Source organism: Oncorhynchus masou, chromosome 28 (genome assembly GCF_036934945.1).
Source record: "Oncorhynchus masou masou isolate Uvic2021 chromosome 28, UVic_Omas_1.1, whole genome shotgun sequence".
Classification (NCBI taxonomy): Eukaryota; Metazoa; Chordata; class Actinopteri; order Salmoniformes; family Salmonidae; genus Oncorhynchus; species Oncorhynchus masou.
The window spans coordinates 6056211-6074828 of record NC_088239.1 but is presented as its reverse complement, the minus strand read 5'-3'; the positions used below and the strand labels follow the sequence as shown (position 1 = coordinate 6074828).

The 18618-nt window shown below is 43.9% G+C and overlaps 1 pseudogene; it reads left to right on the top strand.

The window, feature by feature from the left end:
• The window catches only part of LOC135517125 (noelin-3-like), a 50268-nt pseudogene extending 32576 nt beyond the window's left edge, over window positions 1–17692 (top strand).
• The last annotated feature ends 926 nt before the right edge of the window (window positions 17693–18618 follow it).

Sequence of the window (18618 nt, the reverse complement as noted above, 5' to 3'; positions counted from 1 at the left end):
CAGTAAGCCAGTGACTCAGCCCCTGTAATAGGGATAGAGGCAGAGAATCCCAGTGGAAAGAGGGGAACAAGCCAGGCAGAGACAGCAAGGGTGGTTCGTTGCTCCAGAGCCTTTCCGTTCACCTTCCCACTCCTGGGCCAGACTACACTCAATCATATGACCCACTGAAGAGATGAGTCTTCAGTAAAGACTTAAAGGTTGAGACCGAGTTTGCGTCTCTGACATGGGTAGGCAGACCGTTCCATAAAAATGGAGCTCTATAGGAGAAAGCCCTGCCTCCAGCTGTTTGCTTAGAAATTCTAGGGACAATTAGGAGGCCTGCGTCTTGTGACCGTAGCGTACTTGGAGGTATGTACGGCAGGACCAAATCAGAGAGATAGGTAGGAGCAAGCCCATGTAATGCTTTGTAGGTTAGCAGTAAAACCTTGAAATCAGCCCTTGCTTTGACAGGAAGCCAGTGTAGGGAGGCTAGCACTGGAGTAATATGATAAAAAATGTTGGTTCTAGTCAGGATTCTAGCAGCCGTATCTAGCACTAACTGAAGTTTATTTAGTGCTTTATCCGGGTAGCCGGAAAGTAGAGCATTGCAGTAGCCTAACCTAGAAGTGACAAAAGCGTGGATTAATTTTTCTGCATCATTTTTGGACAGAAAGTTTCTGATTTTTGCAATGTTACGTAGATAGAAAAAAGCTGTCCTTGAAATGGTCTTGATATGTTCTTCAAAAGAGAGATCAGGGTCCAGAGTAACGCCGAGGTCCTTCACAGTTTTATTTGAGACGACTGTACAACCATTAAGATGAATTGTCAGATTCAACAGAAGATCTCTTTGTTTCTTGGGACCTAGAACAAGCATCTCTGTTTTGTCCGAGTTTAAAAGTAGAAAGTTTGCAGCCATCCACTTCCTTATGTCTGAAACACATGCTTCTAGCAAGGGCAATTTTGGGGCTTCACCATGTTTAATTGAAATGTATAGCAGTGTGTCATCCGCATAGCAGTGAAAGTTAACATTATGTTTTCGAATAACATTCCCAAGAGGTAAAATATATAGTGAAAACAATAGTGGTCCTAAAACGGAACCTTGAGGAACACCGAAATTTACAGTTGATTTGTCAGAGGACAAACCATTCACAGAGACAAACTGATATCTTTCCGACAGATAAGATCTAAACCAGGCCAGAACTTGTCCGTGTAGACCAATTTGGGTTTCCAATCTCTCCAAAAGAATGTGATCCATGGTATCAAAAGCAGCACTAAGGTCTAGGAGCACGAGGACAGATGCAGAGCCTCGGTCCGATGCCATTAAAATGTAATTTACCACCTTCACAAGTGCCGTCTCAGTGCTATGATGCGGTCTAAAACCAGACTGAAGCATTTCGTATACATTGTTTGTCTTCAGGAAGGCAGTGAGTTGCTGCGCAACAGCCTTTTCTAAGATTTTTGAGAGGAATGGAAGATTCGATATAGGCCGATAGTTTTTTATATTTTCTGGGTCAAGGTTTGGCTTTTTCAAGAGAGGCTTTATTACTGCCACTTTTAGTGAGTTTGGTACACATCCGGTGGATAGAGAGCTGTTTATTATGTTCAACATAGGAGGGCCAAGCACAGGAAGCAGCTCTTTCAGTAGTTTAGTTGGAATAGGGTCCAGTATGCAGCTTGAAGGTTTAGAGGCCATGATTATTTTCATTGTTGTGTCAAGAGATATAGTACTAAAACACTTGAGCGTCTCTCTTGATCCTAGGTCCAGGCAGAGTTGTGCAGACTCAGGACAACTGAGCTTTGAAGGAATCTGCAGATTTAAAGAGGAGTCTGTAATTTGCTTTCTAATAATCATAATTTTTCCTCAAAGAAGTTCATGAATTTATCACTGCTAAAGTGAAAGTCATCCTCTCTTGGGGAATGCTGCTTTTTAGTTAGCTTTGGACAGTATCAAAAAGGAATTTCGGATTGTTCTTATTTTCCTCAATTAAGTTAGAAAAATAGGATGATCGAGCAGCAGTAAGGGTTCTTCGATACGGCACGGTACTGTCTTTCCAAGCTAGACGGAAGACTTCCAGTTTGGTGTGGCGCCATTTCCGTTCCAATTTTCTGGAAGCTTGCTTCAGAGCTCGGGTATTTTCTGTGTACCAGGGAGCTAGTTTCTTATGAGAAATGTTTTTAGTTTTTAGGGGTGCAACTGCATCTAGGGTATTGCGCAAGGTTAAATTGAGTTCCTCAGTTAGGTGGTTAACTGATTTTTGTCCTCTGGCATCATTGGGTAGACAGAGGGAATCTGGAAGGACATCAAGGAATCTTTGTGTTGTCAAATCAAATCAAATCAAATTTTATTTGTCACATACACATGGTTAGCAGATGTTAATGCGAGTGTAGCGAAATGCTTGTGCTTCTAGTTCCGACAATGCAGTAATAACCAACAAGTAATCTAACTAACAATTCCTAATCTACTGTCTAATACACAGTGTAAGGGGATAAAGAATATGTACATAAGGATATATGAATGAGTGATGGTACAGAGCAGCATAGGCAAGATACAGTAGATGGTATCGAGTACAGTATATACATGTGAGATGAGTATGTAAACAAAGTGGCATAGTTAAAGTGGCTAGTGATACATGTATTACATAAGGATGCAGTCGATGATATAGTGTACAGTATATACGTATGCATATGAGATGAATAATGTAGGGTAAGTAACATTATATAAGGTAGCATTGTTTAAAGTGGCTAGTGATATATTTACATCATTTCCCATCAATTCCCATTATTAAAGTGGCTGGAGTTGAGTCAGTGTCAGTGTGTAGGCAGCAGCCACTCAATGTTAGTGGTGGCTGTTTAACGGTCTGATGGCCTTGAGATAGAAGCTGTTTTTCAGTCTCTCGGTCCCAGCTTTGATGCACCTGTACTGACCTCGCCTTCTGGATGATAGCGGGGTGAACAGGCAGTGGCTCGGGTGGTAGATGTCCTATATGATCTTTATGGCCTTCCTGTAACATCGGGTGTCCTGGAGGGCAGGTAGTTTGCCCCCGATGATGCATTGTGCAGACCTCACTACCCTCTGGAGAGCCTTACGGTTGAGGGCGGAGCAGTTGCCGTACCAGGCGGTGATACAGCCCGCCAGGATGCTCTCGATTGTGCATCTGTAGAAGTTTGTGAGTGCTTTTGGTGACAAGCCGAATTTCTTCAGCCTCCTGAGGTTGAAGAGGCGCTGCTGCGCCTTCTTCACGATGCTGTCTGTGTGAGTGGACCAATTCAGTTTGTCTGTGATGTGTATGCCGAGGAACTTAAAACTTGCTACTCTCTCCACTACTGTTCCATCGATGTGGATAGGGGGGTGTTCCCTCTGCTGTTTCCTGAAGTCCACAATCATCTCCTTAGTTTTGTTGACGTTGAGTGTGAGGTTATTTTCCTGACACCACACTCCGAGGGCCCTCACCTCCTCCCTGTAGGCCGTCTCGTCGTTGTTGGTAATCAAGCCTACCACTGTTGTGTCGTCCGCAAACTTGATGATTGAGTTGGAGGCGTGCGTGGCCACGCAGTCGTGGGTGAACAGGGAGTACAGGAGAGGGCTCAGAACGCACCCTTGTGGGGCCCCAGTGTTGAGGATCAGCGGGGAGGAGATGTTGTTACCTACCCTCACCACCTGGGGCGGCCCGTCAGGAAGTCCAGTACCCAGTTGCACAGGGCGGGGTCGAGACCCAGGGTCTCGAGCTTGATGACGAGCTTGGAGGGTACTATGGTGTTGAATGCCGAGCTGTAGTCGATGAACAGCATTCTCACATAGGTATTCCTCTTGTCCAGATGGGTTAGGGCAGTGTGCAGTGTGGTTGAGATTGCATCGTCTGTGGACCTATTTGAGCGGTAAGCAAATTGGAGTGGGTCTAGGGTGTCAGGTAGGGTGGAGGTGATATGGTCCTTGACTAGTCTCTCAAAGCACTTCATGATGACGGAAGTGAGTGCTACGGGGCGGTAGTCGTTTAGCTCAGTTACCTTAGCTTTCTTGGGAACAGGAAGGATGGTGGCCATCTTGAAGCATGTGGGAACAGCAGACTGGTATAGGGATTGATTGAATATGTCCGTAAACACACCAGCCAGCTGGTCTGCGCATGCTCTGAGGGCGCGGCTGGGGATGCCGTCTGGGCCTGCAGCCTTGCGAGGGTTAACACGTTTAAATGTTTTACTCACCTCGGCTGCAGTGAAGGAGAGACCGCATTTTTCCTTTGCAGGCAGTGTCAGTGGCACTGTATTGTCCTCAAAGCGGGCAAAAGTTATTTAGTCTGCCTGGGAGCAAGACATCCTGGTCCGTGACTGGGCTGGATTTCTTCCTGTAGTCCGTGATTGACTGTAGACCCTGCCACATGCCTCTTGTGTCTGAGCCGTTGAATTGGGATTCTACTTTGTCTCTGTACTGACGCTTAGCTTGTTTGATAGCCTTATGGAGGGAATAGCTGCATTGTTTGTATTCAGTCATGTTACCAGACACCTTGCCCTGATTGAAAACAGTGGTTTGCGCTTTCAGTTTCACACGAATTCTAATATATAAAAATATAAAATAATATATCCCATTTAGCAGACGCTTTTGTCCAAAGCGACTTACAAGTCGGCTGGGGCCACTACTTTTACATATGGGTGGCCCCAGCGGGAATCGAACCCACGACGCTTGGCGTTGCAAGCGCCATGCTCTACCGACTGAGCCACAATTCTGCCATCAATCCAAGGTTTCTGGTTAGGGAATGTTTTAATCGTTGCTATGGGAATGACATCTTCAACACACGTTCTAATGAACTCGCACACCGAATCAGCATATTCGTCAATGTTGTTATTTGACCTAATACGAAACATGTCCCAGTCCACGTGATGGAAGCAGTCTACGATTGTGGAGTCAGCTTGGTCGGACCAGCGTTGGACAGACCTCAGCGTGGGAGCTTCTTTTTTTAGCATTTGTCTGTAGGCAGGTATCAGCAAAATGGAGTCGTGGTCAGCTTTTCCGAAAGGGGGCGGGGCAGGGCCTTATATGCGTCGCGGAAGTTAGAGTAACAGTGATCCAAGGTTTTTCCGCCCCTGGTTGCGCAATCGATATGCTGATAAAATTTAGGGAGTCTTGTTTTCAGATTAGCCTTGTTAAAATCCCCAACAACGATGAATGCAGCCTCCGGATAAATGGTTTCCAGTTTGCAAAGAGTTAAATAAAGTTCGTTCAGAGCCATCGATGTGTCTGCTTGGGGGGGGATATATACGGCTGTGATTATAATCGAAGAGAATTCTCTTGGTAGGTAATGCGGTCTACATTTGATTGTGAGGAATTCTAAATCAGGTGAACAGAAGGATTTGAGTTCCTGTATGTTTCTTTCATCGCACCATGCCTCATTAGCCTTAAGGCATACACCCCCACCCCTCTTCTTACCAGAAAGGTGTTTGTTTCTGTCGGCGCAGAGAAACCCGTTGGCTGCACCGCATCGGATAGCGTCTCTCCAGTGAGCCATGTTTCCGTGAAGCACAGAATGTTACAGTCTCTGATGTCCCTCTGGAATGCTACCCTTGCTCGGATTTCATCAACCTTGTTGTCAAGAGACTGGACATTGGCAAGAAGAATGCTAGGAAGTGGGGCACGATGTGCCCGTCTCCGTAGTCTGACCAGAAGACCGCCACGTTTCCCACTTTTTCGGAGTCGTTTTTTGGGGTCGCTGCATGCGATCCATTCCGTTGTCCTGTTTGTAAGGCAGAACACAGGATCCGCGTCGCGAAAAACATATTCTTGGTCGTACTGATGGTGAGTTGACGCTGATCTTATGAATTTATAGCACGACTTTTGATGTTCCTTGGTTGGGGTCTGAGCAGATTATTTGTTGCAATGGCAAACGTAATAAAATGGTGGTCCGATAGTCCAGGATTATGAGGAAAAACATTTAGATCCACAACATTTATTCCATGGGACAAAACTAGGTCCAGCGTATGACTGTGACAGTGAGTGGGTCCAGAGACATGTTGGACAAAACCCACTGAGTCGATGATGGCTCCGAAAGCCTTTTGGAGTGGGTCTGTGGACTTTTCCATGTGAATATTAAAGTCACCAAAGATTAGAATGTTATCTGCTATGACTACAAGTTCCGATAGGAATTCAGGGAACTCAGTGAGGAACGCTGTATATGGCCCAGGAGGCCTGTAAACAGTAGCTATAAAAAGTGATTGAGTAGGCTGCATAGATTTCATGACTAGAAGCTCAAAAGACGAAAACGTCATTTTTTTTTTGTAAATTGAAATTTGCTATCGTAAATGTTAGCAACACCTCCGCCTTTGCGGGATGCACGGGGGATATGGTCACTAGTGTAGCCAGGAGGTGAGGCCTCATTTAACACAGTAAATTCATCAGGCTTAAGCCATGTTTCAGTCAAGACAATCAAGACAGCACCTACCATAGAATCAACACAACACCTATCATATAATCAAGACAACACATACCATAGAATGAAGACAACACATACTATAGAATCAATACAACACATACCATAGAATCAACACAACACCTATCATAGAATCTCGACAACACATACCATAGAATCAAGACAACACCTACCATAGAATCAAGACAACACCTACCACAGAATGAAGACAACACCTACCATAGAATGAAGACAGCACCTACCATAGAATCAACACAACACCTACCATAGAATCAACACAACACCTCCCATAGAATCAACACAACACCTATCATATAATCAAGACAACACATACCATAGAATGAAGACAACACATACTATAGAATCAACACAACACCTACCATAGAATCAACACAACACCTCCCATAGAATCAACACAACACCTATCATATAATCAAGACAACACATACCATAGAATGAAGACAACACATATTATAGAATCAACACAACACCTATCATAGAATCAACACAACACCTATCATAGAATCAAGACAACACCTACCATAGAATCAAGACAACACCTACCACAGAATGAAGACAACACCTACCACAGAATGAAGACAACACCTACCATAGAATGAAGACAACACCTACCATAGAATCAACACAAACCTACCATAGAATCAACACAACACCTGCCATATAATCAACACAACACCTACCATATTGAATGTGCTTCTGTTTGCTGTAGTCCAGAACATATTGGAGGCAGTTGTATTCTCTGGTCCAGGTGCAGAACATGTCCCAGTCCATTGAGGTGTTGAACCTGAGGACCCAGAGGGACTTCCAGTACGTCATGAAGATGGAGAATCAGATGAAAGGGCTCCAGACCACGCTCAGACAGATAGAAGACGACAGGAAGACCATTATAACCAGGAACTTCCAGGTACAGAACATTACAGCACCTAGTATACATTAAAGTACAGAACATTACACCACTAGGATACATTCAAGTACAGAACATTACAGCACTACTATACATTAAAGTACAGAACATTACACCACTAGGATACATTAAAGTACAGAACATTACACCACTAGGATACATTCAAGTACAGAACATTACACCACTAGTATACATTAAAGTACAGAACATTACACCACTAGGATACATTCAAGTACAGAACATTACAGCACTACTATACATTAAAGTACAGAACATTACACCACTAGGATACATTAAAGTACAGAACATTACACCACTAGGATACATTCAAGTACAGAACATTACACCACTAGGATACATTAAAGTACAGAACATTACACCACTAGGATACATTAAAGTACAGAACATTACACCACTAGGATACATTCAAGTACAGAACATTACAGCACTACTATACATTAAAGTACAGAACATTACACCACTAGGATACATTAAAGTACAGAACATTACACCACTAGGATACATTCAAGTACAGAACATTACACCACTAGGATACATTAAAGTACAGAACATTACACCACTAGGATACATTAAAGTACAGAACATTACAGCACTAGTATACATTAAAGTACAGAACATTACAGCAGTAGTATACATTAAAGTACAGAACATTACAGCACTAGGATACATTAAAGTACAGAACATTACAGCACTAGTATACATTAAAGTACAGAACATTACAGCAGTAGTATACATTAAAGTACAGAACATTACACCACTAGGATACATTAAAGTACAGAACATTACACCACTAGGATACATTAAAGTACAGAACATTACACCACTAGGATACATTAAAGTACAGAACATTACACCACTAGGATACATTAAAGTACAGAACATTACAGCACTAGTATACATTAAAGTACAGAACATTACAGCAGTAGTATACATTAAAGTACAGAACATTACACCACTAGGATACATTAAAGTACAGAACATTACACCACTAGGATACATTAAAGTACAGAACATTACACCACTAGGATACATTAAAGTACAGAACATTACACCACTAGGATACATTAAAGTACAGAACATTACACCACTAGGATACATTAAAGTACAGAACATTACACCACTAGGATACATTCAAGTACAGAACATTGTTTATAAATAGGCCCAGGTGATTTTCTTGACCACGTCACCTGAGCAGACAGGCCTCCTCTTCTTCTACAATTATGGCCTCTTCTCTTCTCTCTTCTATTCTACCTTTATGTTCTCTTCTCTCTTCTATTCTACCTTTATGGCCTCTTCTCTTCACTCTTCTCCTTCTACCATTATTTCCTCTTCTCTTCTATCATTAAGGCGTAGTCTCTTTTCTCTCTCATCTACCATTATGGCCTCTTCTCTTTTCTCTTCTCCTTCTACATTATGGCCTCTTCTCTTCTACATCATGGCCTCTTCTCTTCTACATTATGGCCAAGTCTCTTTTCTCTTCTGTCATTATGGCCGCTTCCCTTCACTCTTCTCCTTATACCATTATGACCTCTTCTATCGTCTCCTTCTACCATTATGGACACTTCTCTTATACCATTATGGCCTCTTCTACCATTATGGCCTCTTCTCTCTTCTACCATTATGGCACATTCTCTTCTACCATTATGGCCTCTTCTCTTCTCTCCTCCCCTTCTACCATTATGGCCTCTTCTCTTCTCTCCTCCCCTTCTACCATTATGACCTCTTCTCTCCTCTCCTTCTACCATTATGGCCTCTTCTATCGTCTCCTTCTACCATTATGGATACTTCTCTTATACCATTATGGCCTCTTCTCTCTTCGCCCATTATGGCACATTCTCTTCTACCATTATGGCCTCTTCTCTTCTCTCCTTCTCTTCTACCATTATGACCTCTTCTCTCCTCTCCTTCTACCATTATGGCCTCTTCTACCATTATGGCCTCTTCTCTTCTACCATTATGGCCTCTTCTCTTCTACCATTATGGCCTCTTCTCTTCTCTCCTCCCTTTCTACCATTATGGCCTCTTTTCTTCTCTCCTCCCCTTCTACCATTATGGCCTCTTCTCTTCTCTCCTCTCTTCTACCATGATTGCCTCTTCTCTTCTACCATTATGGTCTCTTCTCTCCACTTCTGCCATTATGGCCTCTACTTTTCTACCATTATGGCCTCTTCACTCTTCACTCTTCTCTTCTACCATTATGGCCTCTTCTCTCCTCTCCTTCTACTGTCATTATAGCCTCTTCTCTTGTCTCTTCTACCATTATGGACTCTTCTACCATTATTGCCTCTTCTCTCTTCTACCATTATGGCCTCTTCTCTTCTACCATTATGGCCAAGTCTCTCTTCTCCTCTCTTCTACCATTATGACCACTTCTCTTCTACCATTATGGCATCTTCTCTCTTCTACCATTATGGCCTCTTCTCTTCTACCATTATGGCCAAGTCTCTTTTCTCTTCTCTTCTACCATTGTGGACTCTTCTCTCTTCTCTTCTCTTCTACCATTATGACCACTTCTCTTCTACCAATATGACCTCTTCTTTCTTCTACCATTATGGCCTCTTCTCTTCTACCATTACGGCCTCTTCTCTCCTCTCCTTCTACCATTATGGCCTCTTCTATTCTACCATTATGGCCTCTTCTACCATTCTGACCTAGGCTCTTCTCTCCTCTCCTTCTACCATTATGGCCTATTGTCTTCTACCATTATGGCCTCTTCTCTTCTACCATTATGGCCTCTTTTCTTCTACCATTATGGCCAAGTCTATCTTCTCATCTCTTTTACCATTATGGACTCTTCTCTCATCTCTTCTAACATTATTGCCTCTTATCTTTTCTCTTCTCTTCTGCCATTATGGCTTCCTCTCTTCTACCATTATGGACTTCTCTTCTCTCTTATCTTCTTCCATTATGGCTTCCTCTCTTCCATTCTACCATTATGTCCTCTTCTCTCTTATCTTCTACCATTATGGACTTCTCTTCTCTCTTCTCTTCTTCCATTATGTCCTCTTCTCTCTTATCTTATACCATTATGGACTTCTCTTCTCTCTTCTCTTCTTCCATTATGTCCTCTTCTCTCTTATCTTCTACCATTATGGACTTCTCTTTCTCTTCTCTTCTTCCATTATGTCCTCTTCTCTCTTATCTTATACCATTATGGACTTCTCTTCTCTCTTCCATTCTTCCATTATGTCCTCTTCACTCTTATCTTTTACCATTATGGCCTCTTCTCTTCCATTCTACCATTATGTCTGCCTCTGTCACTAACACTGTCACTGTGCCTGTTTCGGTCATGGTCACTGTCTCTGTGCCTTTCTCTGTCCTTGTTACTGTCTCTGTCTCTTTTACTGTCTCTGTCTTTATGCCTCTCTCTGTCTCTGTTACGTTGTGTCTGTCTCTGTGCATGTCTTTGTCTCATGCCTATGTCTGTCTGTGGGCCTGTCTCTGTCTGTGTGCCTGTCTCTGTCTCTGTGCCCGCCTTTGTGCCCGTCTCTCTCTCTCTGTGCCCGCCTCTGTGCCTGTCTCTGTCTCTGTGCCTGTTTCTGTGTCTGTCTCTGTGTCTGTGTCTGTCTCTGTCTCTGTGCCCATCTCTGTGCCCGTCTCTGTGTCTGTCTCTGTGCCTGTCTCTGTCTCTGTGCCTGTTTCTGTCTCTGTGCCTGTTTCTGTGTCTGTCTCTGTCTCTGTGCCCGACTCTGTGGAACCAGTCTCTGTGCCTGTCTCTGTGTCTGTCTCTGTGCCTGTATCTGTGCCTCTCTCTGTTTCTGTCTTTGTGTCTGTTTCTGTGTCTGTCTCTGTGTCTGTCTCTGTGCCCGTCTCTGTGCCTGTCTCTGTCTCTGTGCCTGTTTCTGTTTCTGTGTCTGTGTCTGTCTCTGTCTCAGTAAGTAGAACCCGACTCTGTGCCCGTAGAACCAGATCTGTGTCTGTCTCTGTGCATGTCTCTGTGTCTGTCTCTGTGCCTGTATCTGTGCCTCTCTGTTTCTGTCTTTGTGTCTGTCTATGTCTCTGTGTCCATCTGTTGTCTGCTTCAGGAGCTGAAGAACAAGATGGATGAGCTGCAGCCTCTGATCCCTGTGTTGGAGCAGTACAAGACAGACGAACCAGCTCATCTCCTCCTTTAAAGAGGAGATCAGGAACCTGTCTATGGTGCTCACAGCTATTCAGGAGGAGATGGGGCATAACCCACTGATGAACCAGAGCTCTACCAGAGGGTCCTCAGACTGGACAGCAGGCTGCACAACTGCATGGGCAAACTCAGTGAGTAGAACCAGATCAATATCCACCTCGTGGGCAAACTTAGTGAGTAGAACCAGATCAATATCGACTGCGTGGGCAAAACCCAGTGAGTAGAACCAGATCAATATCGACCTGCGTGGGCAAACCCACTGAGTAGAACCAGATCAATATCGACTCGTGGGCAAAACAGTGAGTAGAACCAGATCAATATCGACTGTGTGGGCATAACCCAGTGAGTAGAACCAGATCAATATCGACTGCGTGGGCAAAACCCACTGAGTAGAACCAGATCAATATCGACTGCGTGGGCAAAACCCAGTGAGTAGAACCAGATCAATATCGACTGTGTGGGCATAACCCAGTGAGTAGAACCAGATCAATATCGACTGCGTGGGCAAAACCCAGTGAGTAGAACCAGATCAATATCGACTGTGTGGGCATAACCCAGTGAGTAGAACCAGATCAATATCGACTGCGTGGGCAAAACCCAGTGAGTAGAACCAGATCAATATCGACTGCGTGGGCATAACCCAGTGAGTAGAACCAGATCAATATCGACTGCATGGGCATAACCCAGTGAGTAGAACCAGATCAATATCCACCTCGTGGGCATAACCCAGTGAGTAGAACCAGATCAATATCGACTGCGTGTTCATAACCCAGTGAGTAGAACCAGATCAATATCGACTGCATGGGCATAACCCAGTGAGTAGAACCAGATCAATATCCACCTTGTGGGCAAACCCAGTGAGTAGAACCAGATCAATATCCACCTCGTGGGCAAACCCAGTGAGTAGAACCAGATCAATATCGACTGCGTGGGTATAACCCAGTGAGTAGAACCAGATCAATACAATATCGACAAAACCCGTGAGTAGAACCAGATCAATATCGAAACCCAGTGAGTAGAATCAGATCAATATCAACTGCGTGGGCTAAACCCAGTGAGTAGAACCAGATCAATATCGACTGCGTGGGCAATACCCAGTGAGTAGAACCAGATCAATATCCACTCGTGGGCAAAACCCAGTGAGTAGAACCAGATCAATATCGACTGCGTGGGCAAAACCCAGTGAGTAGAACCAGATCAATATCGACTGCGTGGGCATAACCCAGTGAGTAGAACCAGATCAATATCCACCTGCGTGGGCAAACCCAGTGAGTAGAACCAGATCAATATCGACTGCATGGGCATAACCCAGTGAGTAGAACCAGATCAATATCCACCTCGTGGGCATAACCCAGTGAGTAGAACCAGATCAATATCCACCTCGTGGGCATAACCCAGTGAGTAGAACCAGATCAATATCGACTGCGTGTTCATAACCCAGTGAGTAGAACCAGATCAATATCGACTGCGTGGGCAAAACCCAGTGAGTAGAACCAGATCAATATCCACCTCGTGGGCAAAACCCAGTGAGTAATCAGATCAATATCGACTGCGTGGGCAAAACCCAGTGAGTAGAACCAGATCAATATCACCTCGTGGGCAAAACCCATTGTGTAGAACCAGATCAATATCCACCTCGTGGGCAAAACCCAGTAATTAATCAGTTGTAAATGCTCATATAAAACTCTGCGATACCACGTGGGAACCACAAAGCAGTATTTGCCAAACAGCTTGCACATGCAGTCAATACCTATGGCCAATTAATTGAGTCCGGTATGACCGTCTGAGTTCGAGAGCTTTAGTGTGTGCTTGTCTCCGCCAAGCCTGATTTTAAGAAGTACGGTGTTGTTCTGTAAAACTTTCACAGTGGCGCAGGCATGACATTGTCTTGAGAAATGTAGTATGAAGTGGAGGAAAAAACAGTATGTCTAATCGCTGCATTTCTTCATTTAACAGCATGTGGGAAATTAATGAAAATCACTGGACCTGTAACAATAAAGACATCTGGCACCCGGTTTGGAGCATGGATGACTGACCCACAGGCCTCTCATAGGAACAACAGGGTGAGTTATGGGAGGTGGGAGGTGACAGGTCTGTCTGCGGGTGTGTCTCACTCTGGGTGTTAAACAACATCTCTGTTTTGTTTCCGGACTACTAAGGAAGGATTTATAACAATAATCAAAGACTGTCATTACCTAATATCATGGGGTTGGTTAGGGGTTTCTGAGAATATTCAATAGCTTTTTTTTCATTTATTTGGGTTTCTGAGATGCTTTGGAATATTCGGGTATTAGATTTATAATGCTTTGTGAAGTGGTTTTTGATGCTTTGTGAAGTGGCTCGGGTATTAGATTTATAATTTATTTCAGGTATTAGATTTATAATGCCTTATTAGAAGAGGTTCAGGTATTAGATTTATAATGCCTTCAGGTATTAGATTTATGATGCCTTGTGTTCAGGTATTAGATTTATAATGCCAGGTATTAGATTTATAATTGTGAAGTGGTTCAGGTATTAGATTTATAATGATTTATTGCCTTGTGAAGTGGTTCAGGTATTAGATTTATAATGCCTTGGGGAGTCGTTCAGGTATTAGATTTTATAATGCCTTAGATTTATAATGCCTTGTGAAGTGGTTCAGGTATTAGATTTATAATGCCTTGGGGAGTGGTTCAGGTATTAGATTTATAATGCCTTGTGATTTATAAGTGGTTCAGGTATTAGATTTATAATGCCTTCAGGGGGAGATTTATAATGCCGTTCAGGTATTAGATTTATAATGCCTTGGGAAGTCATTCAGGTATTAGATTTATAATGCCTTGGGGAGTCGTTCAGGTATTAGATTTATAATGCCTTGGGGAGTCGTTCAGGTATTAGATTTATAATGCCTTGGGGAGTCGTTCAGGTATTAGAGATTTATAATGCTTTAATGCCTTGTTCAGGTATTAGATTTATAATGCCTTGTGAAGTGGTTCAGGTATTAGATTTATAATGACTTTGTGTAAGATTTATAATGACTTGTGAAGTTCGGGTACCTTGCCTTGCAAAAGTATTTATCCCCCTTGCCATTTTTCTTATTTTGTTGCATTTCAACCTGTCATTTAAATTTATTTTTATTTGGATTTCATGTAATGGACATACACAAAATAGTCCATATTGGGGAAGTGAAATGAAAAAAATGACTTGTTTAAAAATACATTTGAAAAGTGGTGTGTGCATGTGTATTCACCCCCTTTGCTATGAAGCCCCTAAATAAGATCTGGTGCAACCAATTACCTTCAGAAGTCACATAAATAGTTAAATAAAGTCCACCTGTGTGCAATCTAAGGTTCACATGATCTTTACATGATCTATTCTGAAAGGTATACTGCAACACCACTAGCAAGGGGCACCACCTGGCATTCTGAAAGGCACCCAAGCAGGGGGCACCACCAAGCAACACCACTAAGCAAGGGGCACCAGGGGCACCCAAGCAAGGGGCACCACTAAGCAAGTGGCACCACCAAGCAAGGGGCACCACCAAGCAAGGGGCACCACTAAGCAAGGGGCACCACCAAGCAAGGGGCACCACCAAGCAAGGGGCACCACCAAGCAAGGGGCACCACCAAGCAAGGGGCACCACCAAGCACCACCAAGGGGCACCACCAAGCAAGGGGCACCACCAAGCAAGGGGCACCACCAAGCAAGGGGCACCACCAAGCAAGGGGCACCACCAAGCAAGGGGCACCACCAAGCAAAGGGCACCACCAAGCAAGTGGCACCATGAAGACCATAAAAAAATATCCAACACTTTGAACAGCCCATAGAGCACCATTAAATCCATTATAAAAAAATGGAAAGAATATGGCACCACAACAAACCTGCCAAGAGAAGGCCGCCCACCAAAACTCACGGACCAGGCAATGAGGGCATTAATCAGAGAGGCAACAAAGAAACCAAAGATAATCCTGAAGGAGCTGCAAATTATCTGTCCATAGAACCACTTTAAGCTGTACACTCCACAGAGCTGGGCTTTGTGGAAGAGTGGCCAGAAAAAAGCCATTGCTTAAAGAAAAAATAAGCAAACATATTTGGTGTAAAAAATACATGTGGGAGTCTCCCCAAACATACAGAAGAAGGTACTCTGGTCAGATTAAACTAAAATGTATCTTTTTGGCCATCAAGTAAAACGCTATGTCTGGCGCAAACCCAACACCTCTCATCACCGCGAGAACACCATCCCCACAATGAAGTATGGTGGTGGCAGTCTGCCAGAGATTTGAGACTGGGACGGAGGTTCACATTCCAGCAGGACAATGACCCTAAGCATACTGCTAAAGCAACACCCGAGTGGATTAAGGGAAATTTAAATGTCTTGGAATGGCCTAGTCAAAGCACAGACCTCAATCCAATTGAGAATCTGTGGAATGACTTAAAGATTGCTGTACACCAGCGGAACCCATCCAACTTGAAGGAGCTGGAGCAGTTTTCCCTGAAGAATGGACCAAAATCCCAGTGGCTAGATGTGCCAAGCTTATAGAGACATACCCAAGAGACTTGAAGCTTTAATTGTTGCAAAAGGTGTCTCTACAAAGTATTGACTTTGGGGGGGGGGTTGTGAATTGTTATATACCCTCAATGTTTGTTTCACAAATAAAATATGTTTTATCTTCAAAGTGGTAGGTATGTTTTGTACATCAAATGATACAACCCCCCCAAACTATTTTAATTCCATGTTGTAAGGCAACAAAATAGGAAAAATGCCAAGGGGGGATGAATACTTTCGCAAGCCACTGTATATTCATAAGAGAGATGGAGAAAAAAGTTACCTTTCAGTAAAGATATTTAAATGTATGTTGCATGTTAACTCAGTCAGTGTTCAGTTTAAATACACATCAGCTTGTGGTTTCCACTAATTCCTGCTATTCATCTTTCTTTGACATAGGTCTGGTACATGGACAGCTACACCAACAGTAAGATTGTACGTGAGTACAAGACCATGGACGACTTTGTAGCTAACGTGGTGTCTCGAACCTACAACCTCCCATTTAAATGGGAGGGAACCGGTCACGTGGCGTACAATGGGTCCCTGTATTACAACAAGTACCAGAGCAACATCATCGTCAAGTACAGTTTTGAGACGGGTCGGGTGTTGGCTCAGCGGGCTCTGGAGTACGCCGGCTTCCACAACACCTACCCCTACTCCTGGGGAGGATACTCCGACATCGATGTCATGGCCGACGAACTGGGCATGTGGGTGGTGTACGCAACCAATCAGAACGCGGGAAATATCGTCATCGCTCAGATGGACCCGGACACCCTGGAAGTCCAGAAGACGTGGAACACGGAATATTCCAGACGGAACGCGGGGGAGTCCTTTATGATCTGCGGAACACTCTACATCACCAACTCTCACCTGACAGGTGCTAAGGTCTACTACGCGTACTCCACCAAGACCTCCAGCTATGAGTACACAGACATCCCTTTCCACAACCAGTACTTTCACATCTCCATGCTGGCCTATAACTCCAGGGAGAGGCACCTCTATGGCTGGAACAATGGACACCAGGTGCTGTTCAATGTCACTCTGTTCCACGTCATCAAAACCCAAGACGACTCCTAGGGGACACGGGAGATGAAATGTCACAAGTCCCTCATATGGACACCGTAGAAATGACAACAGCAACTTTCCAAGGCAAAGCGCCATCATTTGTGATATAAAAAAGGACCTTGTTGCTTTACAACCTTGTTCATGTTTTTCCTCACCTCCTCCCTAAAGTGAACTGCTCTGTCATTATGTTGCCATTACTTGAAGAAATTGCCCTTTTTTGTATTTTCTGGACCAGAACACTTGAGGTGACTTGAACACGGACAGAATGTCATAGATTCTATTTATCCTCTCTTCTTCTTTTTTCTTTTCCCATCGCTGCTGAAATAGGAGTTAACTGTATGGCCTTATCTACTGCTGTCTTTACGTTCTCTATGATCCACAGACTCTTGATAGATATGTGCATGAATGTCTGACATTTTGTCTGCTGTAATATACGATGATACAGTGTATTTTCAATGTTTCTGTTCTCACAGTGTTTGTAGTGACGTCTATTTAAAGTATTTAAACCTAGTTTGAGGTCCTCTCCAGAGTATTTGCTGCCATGTTACCTGAACAGTCTGATTATGGAAAACATTGTGGTAACAATTGTATGTCTCTATGCGAAAGCTAAGTAAATATTTTGTTTGTTATAAAATACTGTATCAAAAGTGTATCAGTTTTTTTATTTGTGTTTCAAAGGCATTACCTCTTATAGCACAAAACTGAAACCCACCCAATGCAGCACCAAAGTAATTCAATGCTTTTATCTTTACATTTACATTACATTTACATTTAAGTCATTTAGCAGACGCTCTTCTCCAGAGCGACTTACAAATTGGTGAATTCACCTTCTGACATCCAGTGGAACAGCCACTTTACAATAGTGCATCTAAATCATTTAAGGGGGGGTGAGAAGGATTACTTATCCTATCCTAGGTATTCCTTGAAGAGGTGGGGTTTCAGGTGTCTCCGGAAGGTGGTGATTGACTCCGCTGTCCTGGCGTCGTGAGGGAGTTTGTTCCACCATTGGGGGTCCAGAGCAGCGAACAGTTTTGACTGGGCTGAGCGGGAACTGTACTTCCTCAGTGGTAGGGAGGCGAGCAGGCCAGAGGTGGATGAACGCAGTGCCCTTGTTTGGGTGTAGGGCCTGATCAGAGCCTGGAGGTACTGCGGTGCCGTTCCCCTCACAGCTCCGTAGGCAAGCACCATGGTCTTGTAGCGGATGCGAGCTTCAACTGGAAGCCAGTGGAGAGAGCGGAGGAGCGGGGTGACGTGAGAGAACTTGGGAAGGTTGAACACCAGACGGGCTGCGGCGTTCTGGATGAGTTGTAGGGGTTTAATGGCACAGGCAGGGAGCCCAGCCAACAGCGAGTTGCAGTAATCCAGACGGGAGATGACAAGTGCCTGGATTAGGACCTGCGCCGCTTCCTGTGTGAGGCAGGGTCGTACTCTGCGGATGTTGTAGAGCATGAACCTACAGGAACGGGCCACCACCATGATGTTAGTTGAGAACGACAGGGTGTTGTCCAGGATCACGCCAAGGTTCTTAGCGCTCTGGGAGGAGGACACAATGGAGTTGTCAACCGTG